At 36.6% G+C, this 22,752-nt stretch overlaps 1 protein-coding gene and 1 long non-coding RNA gene across 3 annotated transcripts in view; one reads left to right on the top strand and one right to left on the bottom strand.

The window, feature by feature from the left end:
* LOC135083032 (inactive dipeptidyl peptidase 10) overlaps positions 1 to 22,752 on the bottom strand; it is a 255,916-nt gene that overhangs the window by 183,130 nt on the left and 50,034 nt on the right. The window lies entirely within an intron of this gene.
* On the top strand, positions 14,088 to 17,020 carry LOC135082601 (uncharacterized). Of its 2 annotated transcripts, none has more exons than XR_010259418.1 (7): positions 14,088 to 14,297; positions 14,942 to 15,105; positions 15,185 to 15,373; positions 15,490 to 15,737; positions 15,822 to 15,993; positions 16,291 to 16,385; positions 16,910 to 17,020. It is a non-coding gene; the product is annotated as an uncharacterized LOC135082601 (long non-coding RNA). The 2 variants fall into 2 exon arrangements; XR_010259417.1 differs by having other exon boundaries at positions 14,895 to 15,105.

Raw genomic sequence — 22,752 nt, 5'->3', positions numbered from 1 at the left:
TGTAATGGATCCATTGAGTCAATCATTTGATATTTAGAAATGTCACTCACTTCCCAAGATCCCTATTTATTACGTTGACGCTTTTAGCTTTTAGTAAATGTCAATGACACACCAACATTCTAACAATCTATACAGTGTGAGTCACGTTAAAGTGTACATATGAAAATAGATGAAACTAGACCTATTTTTATCGACAAAAAAGAGGTCAAAAATTTTTTGAGATTTTTTTAAAATTTTTTATAGAATTTTTTTTCTTCCGATTACTTATTGTAAAGAAAACGTTATAACTTTTAAACTAAGCGGTATATCCTGATAAAATAAAAACAGTAATAATGCTAAATAACAGGCAATACTAAAAAAATACATAAAATACACAAAAAAGGCCAACAAATAATAAAAAATGATACTTTTTGAAAAAAAATCTGCTTTTAAATTCGTGTTTTTTTGGTTATTTGATAAATTTCTCCAAAAAATGCCCCTATAACCAGTGGTTTTTATTACGTTGTATTATTCTCGATCGTATTACCTTCGTAAAACTAAAAATCGCATGTCTCTATCCCTATCACAACGTTTGCAATGATCGTTTGAACTAAGCCTCTCCGGGCGCGCCATTCAACGCTTCGTTAACAACGAAACTGAAAATGGCTCTAGATTTGTAATTTTGATAAAGACAAGTTAGATTTCAAATAAAAACAAAAGATTTCGAAGTAAAATAAGCATTTTAGTTAAAATTAAAATTGTCTCTACCTGTAGCGGAGAATAATGTTGTGGCAGGCCTTTGTTCAAACGATCATAGCAAATGTTGTGATAGGGATAGAGACATGCGATTTTTGGTTTTACAAAGATAATACGATAGAGAATAATACAAAGTAATAAAAACCACCTGTTATAGGGGCATTTTTTGGAGAAATTTATCAAATAACCAAAAAAACACGAATTTAAAAGCAGATTTTTTTCAAAAAGTATAATTTTTTGTTATTTGTTGGCCTTTTTTGTGTGTTTTATGTATTTTTTTAGTATCGCCTGTTATTAAGCATTATTACTGTTTTTATTTTATCAGGATATACCGCTTAGTTTAAAAGTTATTACGTTTTCTTTACAATAAGTAATTGGAAGAAAAAAAATTATATAAAAAATAAAATAAAAATCTCAAAAATTTTTTGACCTCTTTTTTGTCGATAAAAAAAGGTCTAGTTTCATCTATTTTCATATGTACACTTTAACGTGACTCACACTGTATTTAAAAAAGCGAAAGGTCACTGATTGACTGACTGACTCACTCACTTATTACGGAATCTCAGAAACTACAAGTGCTAGGAGTCTCAAATTTTGCATGGGGGTTCCTTTTAGAACGTAGGTGCTCACTAAGACGGGTTTTGCAAAATTCAAACCCTAAGGAGGTAAAACGGGGTCCACGCGTAGAAAGTCGCGAGCAGCCGCTAGTTCAGCTATAATTTTAAGCGTAGTGTGTTCTGGTTTCCACTAGGACCGACCACTTAACTTAACACACTACCTTTCTTTAATCAAGAGCACTAGAGATTTTTTTTGTTTCATCGAATACGATAGCGTTAAGTGTCACCTACTTTTTAAAACCCTGACCCAGCTACTATGACGTCACGCCGTCCATTTCACTCTCACGAGTGTAGCTCAATAAAGGGGTGCGTTCGCACTTCGCACCATACGCTCTCTGCTATGACGTCACATGACGTCACAATGCAAGTCAGAGTCTGCCTCTGGCGCTTACTACCTGATACGTAAGGCTATTCTCGCCTCTCGTGAAAACAGCAATATCTTCAGGTATTCATGAAGACATAATTTATGCCACTATACAAAATTATACAGGGTGACAAGGATCATCATCATTTTCATTTCAGCCATAGGACGTCCACTGCTGAACATAGGCCTCCCCCAATGCTTTCCATTTTGATCGATTGGTAGCGGCTTGCGTCCAGCGCTTCCCTGCTCGTAACGTGACAAGGATACTCGAATTTAATTTTTAAATAAATTCACTGGACTCAATTTGTTTAATGACCTCTCTGACTCTTTCAAGGAATAGGTTGAGTATCCCTGTCACCCTGTATAGTATGTAACAACATAATGTTTGTCTCGAAGCGCTGGTAGGAGCGCCCAAAAGATAAGGAGACATTTAAACAGCCCCTCCAGGGCTAACTTTAAATTTTCATTTTCATAAAAGTAATTCGCGCCACTATGTTGGAAGGTTTTTTTAAATACATAGGAGTAGCTCTTTACCTGCATCTAAACTTGATGGAAAATGATGATCAGGTAAGTCAAAATCGGTCCAGCTGCTTTGGAAATTAGGCGAAAGAGATAAACAGAAAAATAATTAAAGAATAGTTACGTTTAGTTATTTCGTTTAAACTCCCATACTTTAATAGTAACGTTGACGTTTCGGCTGCGACGCTGCTTGTGACCACGGCTGCAGCATCGCAGCCGAAATGTCAAGCCGTGAGTACATAATGTAACTCAATAATAAACGTCGCGTTAAGACCCGTCTTACTATTTTAGTTGAAATGGAACGCGAAAGTTTAAAATCTTATACTCCCTTACTTTCTTTAAATAAAACCTGTACTTTTTACATAAAAACAGTCTCAATTTCGCTTATCTCAATACCCTATTAGATTATATCACCAATAAGTTGTTCCATTCCCGTTCCAGCCAAACTTGGCCGCAACTTGGCAACATATTTATCACCACAAACTTCCAAGTCCCAAGTTGACAAACACGAAACTGTTGAACACGTTTCACTCCTTGGCCACCATTTTGAATTTGTAAACATATTTTAAACTGTATTTACATTTTGTAATACATATTATAATACCTAGATATGATTAGTATTTTAAAGTTGTTGTTTGTATGTAATAGTTTTCAGGGTTCTATAGGTAGTCAAACTGAGGACTGACTACCTGACTAAGCTATAAAGCTTAACTGTGGCTTAAAATATACAAACTATAATATTATAAGCTTAATATAAGTTTGTTTTTGTACATTAAATCGTATATGTCAGACTGTTGAAATTTTCAGCGAACGTAGGTATTTTTCTATTTCACTATAACAAAAATTTCTAAAAATGAAGGAGTCCTTCGTACAAGAAACATGCTTTTAAAGTTAGATAAATATTTTTTTTAAACTGGTGAAATATGGCTCCAAAACGTGGCCTCTTAAAGACTTCATAAAGAAGCCCAAGGTTGCACAGCGTGATATGGAAAGGGCTATGCTCGGTGTTTCTAATGGGACCACACGGTGGACCAACGACATCTAAAGGTAGCAGGAAGGCGCTGGATGCAGGCCGCTACCAACCGGTCGATGTGGAAGTCATTGGGGGAGGCCTATGTTCAGCAGTGGACGTCCTGTGCCTGAAATGATGATGATGATGAAATGTTTAAAATCATTGCTAGAACTTACGTCTAGTTTCATGAATTGTAGAATATGTACTAGAATACTGAAAGTTACTTTACAGCAGTAATAATATCAAAATAAACTACTGATCCGTGCCTGGATACATTAATCTTTCACGGATTGACAAAACTGAGCTAAATGTAGACTTTAAACAAGAAAAATACGTCTTTCATCTACATCAACTAGACTAATATCATGTACGTGACTTCATAACTTATATTCGACGACAACACACAGCCTCCGCCAAAAAATACAATATTGTCAATATACATAGATGGTGCCTGTTCCTCAGTGATAAGAATATTCCAGTTTTAGAGGCTTTCTTCATTAACCAAGTATTCAGGGCACGTACACATTAGATATTTAAAGCCTTACGAAGTAACAATTGTAAATAAACCCCTCCGTTTTTATTGCAAGGGCAAGGTCTATAATACAAGTTGGATCAGTTTCACCACTATTATAAAATTATCCACCAGATGAACCGATTTAATGAAGGCTTGACAACGCCATTCTTGTGGCGGAGTTTTGGGCCGATGCTGTGTAGGTTTGTTGTCGACACGACAAAAAGAAGAAGGTGGACCGACAACCTAATAATGGTAGCAGGAAGGCGCTGGATGCAGGCCGCTACCAACTAATTATTATGGAAATCATTGGGGGAGGCCTATATTCAGCAGTAAGTGGACATCCTGTGGCTGATAATTATGATGATGATGACGAAATAAAATCATTGAAGGCGGGGCAAATAGCTCGTAGAGCTGATGGTCGCTGGGGCAGAAAAGTTCTTGAGTGACCACGGGCTGGAAGACGTAGTGTGGGCAAGCCCCCCACTAGGTGAATCGATGACCTGGTGAAGATTGTGGGAAGTAACTGGATGCGGGCAGCGCAGGATCGGTCGTTATGGAAATCCTTGAGGAAGGCCTTTGTCCAGTAATGGACGTCATTTGGCTGAAACGAACGAATGATGGTTAGCATTTTAGTATCTTACTGAACCTTTTTCCACTGTGGCTTATATTAGGCAGTTTATATGCGAAGAGAGGATATTGGGTCGGCAGGCCGATACTCCGAGTCTAGAGGAATTTGTCAATATGCTGGAGGGTGGCAACACCGCCAAACCAGGATATATTGCGGAACAATGTCACTCTGACATTCCGTTGGCAGCTACTGTAAGGCTGGGTTGCACCATCTTACTTTAACTTTGACAAACGTCAAAAATCTGTCAAATCCCATACAAAAAGCAGCGGTTATCGTCATAGTTACTGTCAAAATTAGGTGGGGCAACTGAGCCTTAGTGTAGAAACTACTATACCTACTTACTGTTCTGTAACTTATAATAATGAAGATTTTGTAGGTGGGTAGGTACATTAAAGCCATGTATGTACTATGAGTGCTACGAGTATATACCATTTATCAGCCTCAGAGCCTGGAATACCTAGTACCCAAAAACTAGCAACTAAATTAAGCAATTGCTTAAGGCATCACGTCTTAGGGGCTCCAAAAAGAGCCCAAATTAATTTTGTAGCTCATGAACACTATTTTCCGCGAATTTAGAAAGTCGCAAGTCGCATTTAGGTGTAAACACACAAGTGTGAGTTGCTTAAGTCATGTAGTAGTCTTAATCCGGCACTGCTGACAGCCTAATTGGCCGATTGAAAACAAATAACTTGGTAGAGACTAGCTGATGTCGGAATTAGAAAAACTTGTCCTGACTTTAATTACTTGTCCTGAAATCAATTGAACACGTCTAATACTATGTAGAGTTACGAGAATAGTGCTAAAATCGTCGAACTTACGACTTAATGACCTACTGAATGTACACCCATTATGAAAGCACTGACAAATCCGTTTAGGTAGGTACTTACGCAATAAAAGTAAGATAATACGATAAAAATGTCACATGTGAAATACGACTGTTATTAGTTCTCTGGGGAAATATATGGAATATGAAAAAGAAATATGCCCATATACGAGTCGATTAGGCACGTCGTTCAAGTTACGTTAACGATGTTGAACACTAGTGTTGTGACTTGATAGTGACGAATATTCGTAACTAAAAATTCTGATAGTGACGAACATTCGTACTATAGCTTCAGCTACTTTGGATTCACCTCTTGTTCCCACGGCCACATCCGTAGACCATTGTTATTATACAAAAGCTGAAAGTTTGTCAGCGCATGCTCCCAACATAGGTGAAAACGTTGGACCAACCTGAAGTTTGAGCTGTCGTGGCTTTAGTACCCTAAATTGAAAAAAATATTTTTTTATCCAGCTTCTTAAAGTTGTCGGCCCATACAGTAAACAGTGGTCTATTCCACTTTGATGGCTTGACTTCTTCCATGGGTGATCAAATCTAGATGATCAAAGTGAAATAGTCCCATACAGCCTTAAACTACGATCACCGTGATGTGATCACCATTGGAGAACCCTTCGTCAGTACTGCGATGATCAATAAGTCATATAATGTTCAAAATCTATATCTGGAAGCAACATTCGCATTCGCATTCGTGCAGTGCCATGCATTCCCATCACTATGGCAAGCGGCAATTTAATTGGACTAAAACGCCATTTCGATGATCTTGTACGTACAGCCATACTATTTATACAAAGTGATTGCTTCTGTTTTAGTGTAATTTCATGTAAAGTGCTTCGTTGAATGGTACTTACAAAAAGTTGTTTAATATTTCTAGTTATTTTTACGCATCCCCACCGACTCCTACCCAACCCAATCCAAGAGCAAAACTGTTTAAAAACTAGCTTTTCTTTTTACCACAGCCATTTTCACCACAAAAGTGCTGCCGAAACCATTTGTCCCTTATCACAGATATGAATAAATATGAATTGTGGTACCCTAAAAATATGAAGCTCAATCATGTTACTGGTTTTGTTGAAGTTTCTAAATTCACTTTTTTGTGTAAGTAATAAAGTACGAATGCAATTGCCGGCTAGTGAACGGAACGCTATACCTAAGTAGGTAATATAATATGTGAATTGTGGAAATAAATAAGTTTTTAGTGTCAAAGCTTAAATATTTTACCATAGAATTAGAATATTCAGTGTTTTATAGCTTGCATTTATAAAAGTGTCGTATTTGCTTGCAATTTTTGTCATTAAAATAATTGTGTTGCAGAATTCACTTGAGTATAACAAAAAAGAAATGTAATGAAAAATTTTGAATCACCTTCTGCTTCTCATTTCAATCAGAATATGTATGACGCAACTATCGCGTGCAGTGCAGAGGCGTGGCATGACACTAACTGGAAGAAACAGCCTCTAGGCATTAAGTCATCCATTATATTCAATACAGTCACCGTCAAATAGTTAAACACCCAAAGCGGCCAAAAAGTTACACAACCTTATTCTTTGAACAAAGGCGTGTGACTTTTTGGCAACTTGAGTCAGAGTAAATACAAATGAGTAGGTCATCTTCATGCTCCCCGCTAATCCCCGCTAAATTTTGTCAGTGTGTGCGTGCGCGCCGCATACGTATATTGGCGCGCTCACATACAAACCGCGCTCGGTGCGTTTCTATGAAGATGACCTACTCATTTGTATTTACTCTGCTTGAGTGTCACGAACTATTCGATGCTGACTGTACCATCTATTGCTATGTGCAAGTAATAGTTGTTGTCGTCAAGAGACGATAACTTACGTCTTCCGCATCCTGCAATCACAAAAAAATACGTTAGTCACAAATTAAAATATTTTTGGATGTTTGGTCACCCTATTTGTAAGCCATAAAGGCCGTACTCGAAAAATATCACAGTAAAAAGTAACAAATAAAATAAAAACAGACCTGCTCAAAATCCAATGTTTTTTACTTGTATAAAACTACAAGTATTTTACGATTATTAGTTGTTTTACGAGTACAAATCATAAAAACAAAACGCCTTTCAAACAAATAAACTAAAAAATTACAAACTTATTCTCTCTTTGCGTCAGGGTTTAAAAAAGGTTAAGTGTTGCCCTTATAAGACCTTTAATCATGATTCATGACGTATCATATTTAAATCTTTTTACTAAACATAACTTTTCACAATTAACCGAATATTACTCGTTCTTCTCTTATTTTGCATAGAAAAAAACATAACCCGCCTTCAGGCGCAGTCGGGCAATAAATATTAAATAATAAATTGTTAGGCTAGTCCTTTTTTCGTTGTCGTTTTTAGTCTTTTCAAAGTTAGTAAGAGCTGAAAAAAACATTAGTATTATAAATTTTAACAAGTACACTTTAACCTTCCTACCAGGGACTCAGAAATACCTAAAGGTATACCGCAATAGAAGCATATGACTCAAACGACTATGCAAATCGTATGAGGATTCCAACATCTCCATCGCAATAAAGCTGGAAACCTCCCGCCTTGCGCTGATCTCCTGATACTTTCATTTGCATTCCGTGGTTATTTATAGAGTAATTTAAATAAACGCATAGAATAAAAGGTTTGCATTTGTTCTCACTAGTTGGCGCCAATGTCGACTGAGGTCCTAACTTGCCAATAGCGCCAAATGGTAAAAGAAAATACAGTTGTTTTAATAAACGTTTACAAGTTGGCGCCACTGCTAAATTCATTAGCAAGTGACAGCAGGGTTACTCCTAAAAAGCTATCCGTCGAATGTTGCCATTCCTCTTACGCAAAGGGAAATGCCAGCTAGTAGGACGGTGACAGATAAACCCGAAATTACGTAAACGGCGATTCGTGGTAGCCCTAAAGGATCTTAATAACCAACTGTGCCAACTGGTAAGTGAACAAAATCATTATTGTCCTATTTTTATAAGAGCTAATAAGTTGGCGCCACTAGCAAGTAACTAAACTATACTAGCCAGCGGTGCCAACTGGTAAATAAAACATTCAATCATTTTTATTTTGTTATTGAAGATCTAATCAATTGGCGCCACTGTTAGAGCTACTAGAGTATGACTGGGTCTTACTACTCTTACTCGACAAAGGAGCCAACTGATGAGCGCCGTTAGAAATAGGGTTTTATCCTTAAAAAATGTCGATAAACTTGCATATATCACACTGAAAGCTTACGAGCGCTGACAAAAGACCCCATAAAATCACGTAGTCCCTTGGTGATAAATTTAAAGCTTTATCCGTTGAAAATAAAAAATATTACCTTTATGATTTCGATATATCCATATTTCAGCCATACTTTAATAGTTCGCGACCGCATATTTGCAATATACCGTCTGCAAACGTCACAAGTCGCGTAAAGCCAAACTCGACGACGTTTTGGTAGCGTCAACAAAACATCGTTGTGCCATTAGCACATTTGCGATAGGGTGACTACGCTGTAGAAATATGTAATGGATAAATATAACACATTTTATTACAGGTAGACCGAAAAACAGTTTTTTATTTGCAAAAAAAAGCACCTGTTACAACTGTAGATGCCTGACTGATTGACAATGGCTATTTTCTGCCAAACGTAGCCAATACAATACAATACAACAACTAATACTAAAAGGAGAAGGGATATTTAGGACATTACTTGTAGGGCAAAGAAATAGTAAAGATTTTGAAAAACGGCTTAAGTCCTATACCCTTACAATATTACTTATCTAGAGATGAAACGCTACGGTTTCATAGTATTTCGTATAGCATTTGTAGCTATGTCGTAAAATATTACAAAGCTTTAAGATTTTAAATAAACACGTTTTTCATTTACCATAATATAAACTATTTTTAGTCCAATCACAGTTTTAGCTTAAGTTTGAATCAAGTTTTAAGCTACGTTGCTTATTAGTTTCATACAATAATCCTGCCAAACTTTATGCTATGGCCACCGTAGTATAGTCAGTGAAACGCAAACATTTCTGCTGAGAACAATAACATACTATATTAGAGTCATATATGTGATATGTACACGACAATAGCTCGTAAACGAGTTGAGATATGTTATTAGTAAGTATGTATTTGCTCTGAGGTGTTGTTAATACGATATAGTGCTAGTGAAACCTGCTACAGTGTATGGAGGACGAAAATTTAGAGACGACTATTATGTAGTCGTATTTTGCTACTGAAATACGAGCTTCGTTGCTGAAAACGGGCACATACAATTTTTGAAATAATAAAGACCCGAATTGCTTGCTTTATAAATTAAATAGTATACAAGGTGGAAAAGATAAGTGATCTCATTCGATTATTTCTTAACTATACAAGATATCGAATATCTGGTTTCTGATCCTGAAAGTGTTCACAAGGTTTTCAAATGGTACCAATAATAGGTTACGGAATAAACTGGAACTATCCGAAAATTTAATGTTTCCAGCTTCCTTACATTTGGTACAGCCACATAATATTTTTCACACTTGCACACGCACTTTCAGGATCAGTAGTACCAGTTTTTCGATATCTTGTATAGCTTAGAAATAATCGAGTGAAATCACTTATCGTTTCCACCCTGTAGTAGCCTAGCTAGGTACAACCTAAATACAGATTTTCTTATCTTACCTAGGCTGTTACTTCAGTCACATGGATTTTAGTTTGACTCAGAATTCCTGTAAAAAATAGAGTATCACGCCCGTATTCACAAACATTACTATGAGGTCTCACAGTGCGCGTGGACGCACAGGGTGACACTCGAACCAATTACAGAGCTCTATAAAACGCTGTGCGTTCGATTTGCTGCTTCACTTAAGTAAGCATCGTTTGTGAATACGGGTGTCAAAGACAAAGAAGCGCTAAGCACCTAAGTAACACCTAACGTACACTGTCATCATAAAATTTGGAAAAATTTCCGTGCTTTTAAGCGATTTTGTGAAAAATATTATTGGCAGGTAGTTGCTAATTGCTCATAAGATAGGCCCCCTTAATGTAAAATTTATTGTCCGTGGTGCATAATCTTTTCTTAAAGGTTTTAAACCTTTGTTTGTCACCTGTCATCCGCTTTGCAATGGAGGGAAGTCGAACCTTAATTTCGAACTCCTCCTATGTTCTTCTGATTAATTTCGTTGCGGGTCCAATGACAGTTTAACTTTCCCCCGGGACAAACTTGACCTTCATTGGTTGGGTTTTTGTGGCGGTCAAGCTGTAGATCCTGGCTACACAGGAGTTGCAGTGGTGGGAACGAGAGGTGGGAATAGTCCCGTGTCATCATAAATTGTAAGCAATCATAGGAAAATACAAATTAATTTAATGTTACGTTACGTCAAAGCCAAATTCTGTGTTAATATTTTTAAGAACAGTCAGCGTCAAATAGTTAGTGACACAAAGTAGCCAAAAAGTTGATAACACAACCTCCAACCTCCACCAACAGGGTGTTAGGTAAATGGGTATATGAGCCGACACTAGCCCATGTTAACATGGTCATATAAATGGTATGGTGAAGTCATAAATTTGATATCATCATTTTAATTTTTTTAATTTTCATACAAAATAAATTTTATAAAATCCGATTTGTATGAAAATTAAAATAATTAAAATGAATTATCAATTTTCTGACTTCACCATACCATTTATATGACCATGTTAACATGGGCTAGTGTCGGCTCATATACTCATTTACCTAACACCTGTATAATATTTGTATGTTCACAAAACAGTTTAATAGGTTGACGGGTTGAAAGCTTCAGAACGTAATTAAACCTCGAATTCCATAGTTTCAATGAGCGAGTACGATTTGCGTCGCATGCACAGTGGAGAGGATACGTAGTTGGCTTGGTTGGAATGTTCTTTTACCTATATGAGAAGAAAGAAGGCACTTTAATAGGGCATAAATGTGCCATCCTAGACTGCATCACGTGTGTTTGGAGTCAAATACATGCCTTGTTGAAAAATACCTGAGTAGAGTGCGGTTTTTCACGAAGATACTCCAAAAATGCAGAAAAGAAAAAAATACTTGCGGGTTTTGAAACATTTCTCCATACAAACTTTGGGCCCCATTTCATGTGTGGGTGAATTTGAGAAATTCTTTCTTAGCGACTGACGTCGTAACTGTGTGCCACAGGAGTCACAGGACAAACTAACAATACGTTCAGCGGTCTGAGCTGTGTGAAATAAACCTTTAATGAAACCAAGGTATTTCGTTAGTTCTGCCCGCCCGATCGGCTGTCCACCACAATGGGAATCCGGACAAAGCATTGAATTACCACAGTCCCTCCCGTTGCCCTTCAGTAGCAGTAGGGTGGTACTAGCCCTTCTGTATCTCCCTGTTTTGTACCTAAACGCTGGCAAATTCAATTTTAATTTGAATCCGTACGTGTGCCTGCGCTTAATTTCCGCCTGACGCCATTCCACATAACAAATGGGCCATTTATGTTTGGTATAATGGATCAGCGCTGAAATCATAAATGGTGTTTTGTATTGAATAATCCTATACACAAAGTGGATTCAATAATAAGTTTCTACTTATGGAATTGACGTTTTGTATAGAGAATTTAAAGACAACTAACTTTTTGCATTTTTAAGGAATTTCCCCCTTATTAAAAATTTCATAAAACTCATTTATTTTTTAAAATAGGCTTTTAAAAAGCGCTTTTCCCAATATTAACCCTACCACTGATTCGGGACAATAAATGGGCCAGTGCTGAGAAGAAGCAGCGCAAGAAACTCAGTCACTGCATTTTTAAGGACGACAGATTCAGACTTTAGGTACAGATAGACTCTAGGTACAGCTCTGGTTTACGTATTACGAACTGTTGAAGGTTTTAAAGGGTTTTGAAATGGAGCCAAACTCGTCAAACGTTTCGTAGGACACCCCCTGCTAGATGGACTGACAACTTGAGTATAGAGGATTAGGTATAGCTGGCAGAAGCTAGATGAAATAAGGAGAGTATCGCCCGTATTCACAAACGATGCTTGCTTAACTGAAACAACAAATCGAACACAAAGCGTTGAATAGAGCTCTGTGATTGGTTCGTGTGTCACCCTGTGCCTCCACGCGCACTGTGAAACCTCATAGTAATGTTTGTGAATATCAGCGTACCTAACTTCTTATGTCTTTACGGGACTATTCCCACCTCTCGTTCCCACCACTGCAACTCCTGTGTAGCCAGGATCTACAGCTTGACCGCCATAAAAACCCAACCAATGAAGGTCAAGTTTGTCCCGGAGGAAAGTCATTGGACCCGCAACGAAATTAATCAGAAGAACATAGGAGTTCGAAATTAAGGTATAGGGTTAGTTAGTTAGTTTTGCAGGGCAATCGAATACCGCACTTAGCCTCATGATAGGGCCATTGTGCGCGATTTGTGGTTTATCTTCCTACTCCAACCACCCCAGATCCCCCCAGAAGGCGAGCAGCCCGTCCAGGCTGCTGCAGGCTTCCTGTAGCGACGACGGTGATCGAAGAAATTGAGCCCGTTGTTCTTCCACGCTACTGCACTGCAAGGTATAGGGTAAGGTTCTTATGTATTTGCAATAGGTGTCATTTTGCAACAGCAAACAAAAACCCTATAATCTTTGCCGTCGCTGTACAAAAAGTCGGCGGATTCTACATTTTTGCCAATTGAGCTTGTGTATACAGATGTCCTCCGAGTGAGGAGGGTCGGGCCTGAGTAAATAACAACAAATATCAGCTAGCTTAAATTACGTACATTTTGTACGTGTGAATCCCTTGTTATGGAGGAATGTGGTTAATAATAACCATAGTTTCAGAAGCTCTACGCAATCATCATAGACACCACAATAAATAGCATATTTGTAGCCTTACATTAGTTATTAGTGAAATTATATTTAGGTTCTATTGTACATTATATGCTTAGAGCCTACGAAGATTGTTGAGAGAATTTCGTCGCTGAACAAAGAAAAAGTATCTTCAGCAAATTTGTAATAAACACTTATAGACTAAGAGCTAGTGAACGCCAGACCTACGTTATTTTATAAAGGCTGAAAGTTTGTCAGCGCATGCTCCCAACATAGCTAAGAACCATATCCAAACATGAAGTTTGGGTCATGGTGGCTTTGGCAGACAGACCCCAGATAGCAAGCGAACTTGCTGCAAACATGATTTTTATTTGAAATTAGATTGTCACGTCAAATATGACAAATCAAGTTTGTGGCAATATTGCTGTAAGCTTTTTGATTTAGGTATGATGTTTCAAGGCTTTTTTAATTTTGAAGCAAGTTTGCATTTTGCGCTATGTTTCAAAGATGAAGTATCAAGTTTGTTTTTTGTTTGTTACAAACTTGCGTTAAACTGTCATACGCATGGAGCAAATAATCAGTGTTGCCAGAAGGTTACTTTTGTAACCTTTTAGGTTACTTTTGAACTGCATTGGTTACACTAATGAAAAGGTTACTTTTAGGTGATTTTTCAGAAATTGTAGAATTAACTTTTACAGGTTATTCAGTAAAAATATTAATAGTGACAATTTAAAAATTATGTCATAAACTGCATTTAAACATGAATTTGATTTATTATTTGTTAAAGACAATGAGTTTTAGCAAATGTTTTTTTGATAATAAAACGCAAATCCATGAAACGGTTTTATACGACCGGTCACTTTTCGGTCTTCATGGAATGGTCAAAATTTCGAATTTAGGTAAACATGAACCATCCATGAACAACCTTACACAATCGCTCCACACCCCCCCCCCCCCCCCGGTATGAAGGTTACTTTTTATTCAAAAAGGTTACATTTTTTTATATTTCTGGTAATTTCTGACAAGACCCGACTGGCAACACTGCAAATAATCACTAGTGGTCATACGCCAACATCACTCGCCCGAAGCCATAAAAAAGAAAACAAAAACTTCCGGTTCCGGAAGAAAAAACAGCCAAGTGTTTTGCACTTTTGCAGCATACTCTATAATTTGTGTTTTGCAGTGCACAAAATCAGTGGTAGAACGTAGAACCTACAAGTTTTTTTGTTTTGCACGGTGTTTTATTTAATAAACGCTTCTGTTGTGCGAATTGGACGCGTGACGTGCTGAAGATTAAAGGTTAGTTCATTTATTTTTACTTTTACAAACAGAATTAATGATAATATGTAGTTCATATCTATCCCTTAAACCTTATTTACCTACTTTCAAACCCAGGCAACGTGTTCCAAGTGTTCCTAACCCTAAATAGTTCCTGCATGTTCGATCCTGTTTAGTTATGCATATTACTCAATATCTATTTCTAATTATCTAATTATGTGTAACAGAAAGGTGTTATTGTAAGTTGTAAATGTACATCGTGGACCCTGTCTTGCACTGCAATTGGAAAATAATACATAAATAGAACGTCTAAAATTAACAAATATCCTCAAATAAAATAAATTAATTGCTGTACAGTGATGGAAAAGTCATAGTTTTTCCTTTCAATAATTATCATGTTGCTATGAAAATGCTACACTCATAGCACTTCAAAATTGTAAATGTAAATATAAAATACCCCCTAAACATCCTATCCACCTTATCATGTACTTTTATCCTACCTCGTTTAATTCTTAAAATTGTTAGTTATGTCTTAGCAAAGGTAACATAAATTTCCTCCTACATACCTATCTATTATTATATAATATAATTATAATTAATAGTGTTATTTGGTTTCAGACTTTGCATAATGGAATCAAAAAAATTTTTTTTGGTTACATTTTTAGATGAAGATGATGCTCCTGGCATAGTTTCATCAAAGTGGTTAAGATACCAACACTTGTTATTACCCTAATGTATGCACTGAAGAAATCAAAAACAAACTTGAAGAAGATGCCTGCACCTGAAGCAACATGGTCACAATATCAAATAAAAATACTTAAAAGTTATGGTAAAATAATTTTCTTTATTTTTGTATTGCTAAGTTATAACTAGATTTTACTATTGTGAGACTTTTTTATTTATTTCAGAAACTTATGGCGAAGCGCGATTACATTTAAAAAAAGCGGAAGAAACCTGAAATTTGGACTCAGACGAAGCAGAAAATGATGTTACAAATGAAGTGACAGTGGACATAATGTCTGCTGTAAATTACCCAGTCACCCCCGGTTCTAAAGAGGCCAAGCAAACACAACTCAAAGCTGTTAACTGCCAATCAGGTAACAGGTTTTTATAACATGCAATGAGCTTCTCTCGTCAAAGATGCAATGCGACAAAATTTCATATTTTCACTTGTTTTAGTTATGACTTTTCCATGTTTTTTTATTTGTTACAGAGTGCATTACAAACAAGCAATATGCTATACAGCAGAGTCATATGATTCAGATTGTGTCAGACCTAGCTAACCAAATGGCTGAAATCAATAGAAAATTGGATTTACCGTTAGCTAGGTCCGAAGAAACATTTTCACCAACAGATGACAATGCAGGTCTTTCAGAACTTTTGGCAAGTCTACCAGTAAAGATATTGCAAGTTTTAATAATTTCGATGACCATTTAAAAATAAACAAGAATACAGGCAATAGTATGTATAAATTAAATACTTAAACACAGGGCAAATTTTATTATTCTATGAAAACATTCTAATGCTACTTTAATTAAATTTCAGATGTCATTTTTGTCTGGTATTGGCGGCAGAAATGTAAGAAGCCTTACGACTAATATGTTGAGACGAATAATTCTAGATGATGTAGCCGAGTTGTATTCGTTAACTGGGAAACAGATGAAAAATTCGAATAAAAAGTCATTTATGAGTACAGAAACCTATAAATTAATCTTTCGTAAGTACCTTTATTTTATTACAAACTTATACAGGGTGTAAATGAATTCATAGGCAACCTTGCAGGGGGTGGCTCAGACCATCATTATGAACTTTTCCTATGACCAATTTTTCCTGTTTTCATACAAAAACTGATCACGAAAATAAAGTTGTTCATAATGATGGTCTGAGCTTCCCCCTGCAAGGTTGCCAATGAATTCATTTAGATACACCTGTATATCTCTCAATATACCTACTACTATTATTTTCTGAATCATTCGTGTTTGTTAGTGTTAATTGTTTCTATTTTATTTTTCAGAAATATGTAGAAAAATCAACGAAGATGTAACTGAAGACAGTCTAAAAGAAATTATAAGTGATTGGCTAAATCAAGCTAAAGTTAGACTCAAGAAGGTAAGATTTAATTTATTTACATTAGATGTATTTTATTTTACACTAGCGACCCGCCCCGGCTTCACACGGGTACATGTATTATACATATGTATAAAACAAAGTTGCTGTCGCTGTCTGTTCCTATATACATATGCTTAAATCTTTAAAACTATGCAACGGATTTTGATGCGGTTTTCAACAATAGTTAGAGGGATTTATGAGAAAGGTTATATAATAGAACCCCATACGAATCCGGGGCGGGTCGCTAGTTATACATATATTACATTATTATTAGGTACACAAGGGACAGACAGACAGCGACTTTCTTTTATACTATGTACCTAGTGATTTACAAATTTTAGATGTGCTCCTTTCAGAATTTTAACTAATAACCCCTTACCCTTATAGTTGTTTTTAAGGATTACTATAAATATATTTATTTCAGACATAGTTCATAATTTTGTTAGTAGTACAGAAACTTATACAATTAAATGTAAAATAATGTCTTAACCTGTGGTAAATATACTTGTTTCTTTTTGTTTCAGAGCAGAAACACAAAATAAAGAAAAAAACCAATAGCGGCGACCATGAAACCGATTTTTTCTCATTTAAAGTAAGATAAGATAAAAGTATAAATAATAAAAAAATATATGTTATGTTTGTTGTTTTATTTAATGTCAAACATGCATATTCATTGCAAGTTTGTTAAGGCAAACTTACATATTATTTATACAGGGTGTTAGGTAAATGGGTATATGAGCCGGCAGTAGCCCATGTTAACATGGTCATATAAATGGTATGGTGAAGTGAGAAATTAGATATCATCATTTTATTTTTTTTAATTTTCATACAAAATAAATTCTATAAAATCCGATTTGTATGAAAATTATAATAATTAAAATGAAGATATCAATTTCCTGACTTCACCATACCATTTATATGACCATGTTAACATGGACTAGTGTCGGCTCATATACCCATTTACCTAACACCCTGTAGAAGCAGACATAATGCAAGTTTGTTAAGGCAAACTTACATATAATTTATAGAAGCAGACATAATGCAAGTTTGTTAAGGCAAACTTACATATAATTTATAGAAGCAGACATAATGCAAGTTTGTTAAGGCAAACTTGCATATACTTTATAGAAACACATTAATGCAAGTTTGTCGCTCGGAAACTAGAAAGTTTGATTTAAACTTGCCTCAAGTTTATATACTTGCCATGGCAAATTTGAAACAAAGCTTCATTTTTGATACATCAAACTTATTGCAAGTCAGATTCAAGTTTAAATTGTTATCTGGGACGGTACTAAAGGTGTGTAAAATACCAACTTAATTACGTCAAAGTATAAAGGCTGATTTTTTGATATTTCCTTCAAAATGTTATTAGAAATGACGTCATTAATTGACAGACACCTACCATGGTGGCAGCCCTTAGCCAGACACCTTAAAGTTCATGAAAATGTAGTCCTACTTACGTCATACTATAAAGGCTGATATTTACATAAAATATTTGAACTATCATTTGATGAAGTTTCCTCATCAGCCAGACACTTCTGATGGTTCCTTCGCCTTGCCAGACAGCTTTTAGGGTGGCTGAAAGTGCGAACGCGAGGCACTATAATTTTTGTTTTTAAGTACTTTTTCTTATGTTACTCAAGTATTTGAGTCTGTAAATCATCATCTCATGTTGATGAGCTGATGATGGAAGGTAAGTACAACTCCTTAAGGCTTAGGTAATCCCTAATTTTAAAGTGATTACCTCTGAAAGTTGCCTAGAGTAAAGTTCTTAGCAACATTACCATTACCTATGTTAATGCTAATGTTGCTAAGAACTTTACTCTAGGCGTTTAGCAACTATTTTGAAGATAAAATTTGTGGCACCACATTTTCCGCGTATATAAATTCTAGTGAGGATTTGGGGGTCCTAATTCAATATAGAATTGTTATAGTATTATTTGATACTATAAATTTGATTATACTATGCATAGTAATAGATATATCGTGATGGTTACGCTGGAAGGATACTCTGCAGCGCAACCACTTTCAATAACAAAATACGGCGAAACCTGTGACATATTTTTTTTAAATAGGACTAGAATTTTATAGACATTTCAAAGATTTATTTTAGAAACTTACACTAGACTAGTTAAATCAAAAGTAGTTCCGCCGGGGAGCATGACGTGAATTATCCCACAACTCCTAAGCGTTAAGGAGTTGTACCTTCCATCAACATGGGATGATGACTAGGTGATGCAAACACCCAAATAACTTTAGAAACTATACTTATATACACTGGTTAAGGATTTGTCCTCCAACTCCTAAGCCTTAAGGAGTTGTACTTAGCTTACCTTCCATCATCAGCTCATCAACATAAGATGATGATTTACAGACTCAAATACTTGAGTAACTTAAGAAAAAGTACAAAAAACAATATTTATAGTGCCTCGCGTTCGCACTTTCAGCCACCCTAAAAGCTGTCTGGCAAGGCGAAGGAACCATCAGAAGTGTCTGGCTGATGAGGAAACTTCATCAAATGATAGTTCAAATATTTTATGTAAATATCAGCTTTTATAGTATGACGTAAGTAGGACTACATTTTCATGAACTTTAAGGTGTCTGGCTAAGGGCTGCCACCATGGTAGGTGTCTGTCAATTAATGACGTCATTTCTAATAACATTTTGAAGGAAATATCAAAAAATCAGCCTTTATACTTTGACGTAATTAAGTCGGTATTTTACACACCTTTAGTACCGTCTGTCTGCCAAAGCCACCATGACCCAAACTTCATGTTTGGCCATGGTTCTTAGCTATGTTGGGAGCATGCGCTGACAAACTTTCAGCCTTTATAAAATAACGTAGGTCTGGCGTTCACTAGCTCTTAGTCTATTATGTAGGTGACTACACTAAAGCTGAGTTGCACCAGCTTACTTTAACCACAGCTTTAACCGTAACTGTAACAATGACCGGTGTTTCTTGTATGAAGTTTGACAGATTTCTGACGTTTCTAACTTTAGAGCAATATGGTGTAAACTCAGCCTAAGACAATATACATTTTGTTCTCCTATTCAAAGAGGGAATCGCAAAATGACCACACAATGATCTAAATTCTACGAAGGCAACAATATCTTTCGTCCGTCGACATATTATCACAAAACATTTACCGAAATAACTAAAAGGCACTATAATGGAAATAGCGATACAACCCTCGAAATCAACCCCACTATCCCGAACTTGGCGAAACTTGGCGATAACGACATAACAAGCCGCAACATAAAAAGTTTCGGTACCAGGGCCGCATGAACTGGCAGAAGTAAACAGCGAGATTTACGCGAGTGCCCTTCGGCGGGTTTACGTAAAGCCTCTTACGGAGCCTGGGCGCCTGGTACTTCCAAAAACTATCTGAGCTGATTTTTCAGGCTTTTTTTATTTATGAACGGCATTATACATAATTTATTTCGCTTTCTAACTTGGGTTTATTTTACCTATAATATTATCTTCAATTTAACGATAATCATAACGATACTCTGGGTCCATTTTACTCGTATTTCAATTGATAATTTATATTACCTTGACCTCTAGTAATACTCGTACTAGACGTAAATAAAGTCTTAGTTATTCTGCTTAATGGACTTAAAACTAACTTAATTTCATAAATACTGACTCGTATACGAATAGAAGTGTCGGGCAAAGCATACTAAATACACGTTACCAATTTCCCATCACGATTTATCGAAATTCAGTCAGCAATACGAATTTACAACTGTATAATATGAACAAACAATAAAACCATTACGCCATTTTGTCTAATTGAAAATGCCTTTGATGCTCCGTACAATCGATGAGAAAAAACATATAAAGCAATTAGCCAAAAACAACACGTTTCTTGTGGCGGCAAAAACAAACAAAATTAATGTTTCCGACCGGTAACCTACACAGGCGGGCAACACAAAGAACAAAGTATATTCGCGCCATTTCTTTGCTATTTTCGTACGGGCTATTTACTTCGGGCTTGGCTTCACTTATAGCGATTATTCTGAGGCTAAAATTAAACAATCTAGTCACCAATACCAAGTAAGGGTACTACCCATGTGACATGCAATAAATGATTTGAATATCCCCCTCCCCAGGATCTTTAGAATTATTTGTAAAAATAAGCGATGCCAACCTTTGGGCAACTGCCACCACAAGTTGTTTCAATCAAAGGACATCCAATGCTGGAAAAATGCCTCCCCAAAGATTTCATGCTTTCTGTGTCTTCTGGGCCGCAGTCACAACTCTAGAACTTTGTTTTAACATTACTTCGAGCTTAAGCATACATTTATGCCTAAATAAATAATAATACCATCTTCGGCCTGATCATCACTTACCATCAGGTGAAATACAGGCCAAGAGCTTCCTCGTTGTGGATTAAAAAATAATATAAAAAAAACCTCTACGACCTCTTAAAGGTAGCAGGAATGCGCTGGATCCTGGCCGCTGCCCACCGGTCATTATGGAAATCATTGGGGGAAGCCTATGTTCAGCAGTGGACGTCCTATGACTGAAATTATGATGATGATGAAATAAAAATAAATATTAAAATAAACACGCTGTCAGTGAGTCCCCGCCCCACACTATCACAAGCGAGTCGCCCAAACCGCCGAGTCGGACCAATTAACAGTATTTATCGACGAGCCGCCTGATTAGTTCGCCCGCTAAGCCTATGTGCGGCTTTTGTCGGTCTTTTGTTTGTTTTCTTAGCGATTGTTTTACTTTATTTGTTTTAGTAAGACATTAATAATATCTCTAACTGTATCATAAAGAAATAGGCCGCTAGGCTTAGGGGTTCGCGTACCAAACATTTGCGAGTAATGTAATAAAAGAACAATGGGGTAATCTGTTTGTATTGATCTGGGTGTTTTCAACGTATAATTTGTAAGATATTTATCAAATCATCTACAGCCCTTTACGGGTCGGAAGACGTAGTATGGCCAGGCTCCCTACTAGGTGAACCGACGATCTTGGTAAAGATCGCGGGAGATGCCTGGATGCGGGTGGCGCAGGACCGGTCGTTGTGGAAAACCTTGGAAGAGGCCTTTGTCCAGCAGTGGACGTCATTTGGCTGAAACTAATGAATTTTTAATAGTATAGTATACCTAACCACTTATTTGGTTGATTTTTTACAGAATTGAGAAAAAAGATTGCGTTTATTACTACTATTGCACATCCGACAATGAAAAACACATTTCTTACCAAAATGTTCCAATTCTTTTTTCATTTCTAAGAAACAATATTTTATCTTCTACTTCAGTTCTTGTGAGTTAAATATTTTCTTTTTTGCGAAATATCTCCTAGTACATTATTATCTCTACCACAGAATAATAATAAGTACTTCTCTACATAAAATTCCCTTTTCAAACGTGAAAACTTAATTCAACTGACACTGTCGCAATGGTAGATCTCAAAGGTATTCCGCCCCCCTAGACAAAACGCACTTTTCGATCGAATCGAAAATCGAATTCGTCAAAACTCCATACAAAAAAGGGGCTTTTGGACCACTTTTCGCCTGGTTTGCGATTATAATTTGCACTTTGTCTAGCTAGACCCACTGAAAGTCTTGTCTTTTAATTTTACATCAGTTTTCAACTTTACAAGAAAAGTATTTTCTGCTAGGCAAAAATACTTTAAGGTATTGCTTTAATTATACTAATATCCTCAAGATGAAAAGATTCGTATGTTTTTAACGAATAAACTCAAAAAATACTGGACCGATTTCAAAAAATCTTTCACTATTAGATTGCTACATTATCCTTGAGTAACAAATCCACAAGGTGCTCCGACAACCTCATAAAGGTAGCAGGTAGGTGCTGGATGCAGGCCGCTACCAACCGCGCGATATGGAAATCATTGGGGGAGGCCTATGTTCAGCAGTAGACGTCCTGTGGCTGAAATGATGATGATGAACAAATTCACACGGGCAAAGCCAGGATAAAACTTAGTATAATCATAATCTTCAAAAAGAAACAGGAGTCCAATATTCAAATCCCTTAACAGCTTCTCCGGTGTTGAATATTTAATTACAAACTTATGGAACTGTCGAAACTGAATTATATAATGCCCCGGCGGCCCACTAAACTCGGTATCAATTATCGGCCGCCTCGGGGAATGGAACCTGCTACTTAGAGCCCTTCGGCTTATGCCACAGCTGGAAGAGAAACGCCTGGACAATGAGGGCTATCTTTTTTATACTTAACAGTTGGCACCCCTGCCCTGGCGATTGACAGGACCTTACTCTACAGTGGCGCCCTCTTGGTGAGTGCAAATGCGATAGTCCTCCTACCACTTTCGCGCTCTCCAGTTGGTGCCACTGTCTTCGCTACTAGCAAGTGATAGGACCTTACT

The sequence above is a fragment of the Ostrinia nubilalis genome, chromosome 22 (assembly GCF_963855985.1).
Source record: "Ostrinia nubilalis chromosome 22, ilOstNubi1.1, whole genome shotgun sequence".
Lineage (NCBI taxonomy): Eukaryota > Metazoa > Arthropoda > Insecta > Lepidoptera > Crambidae > Ostrinia > Ostrinia nubilalis.
Note: the sequence above shows the minus strand (reverse complement) of the source record. Positions and strands in the feature narration are given on the sequence as shown.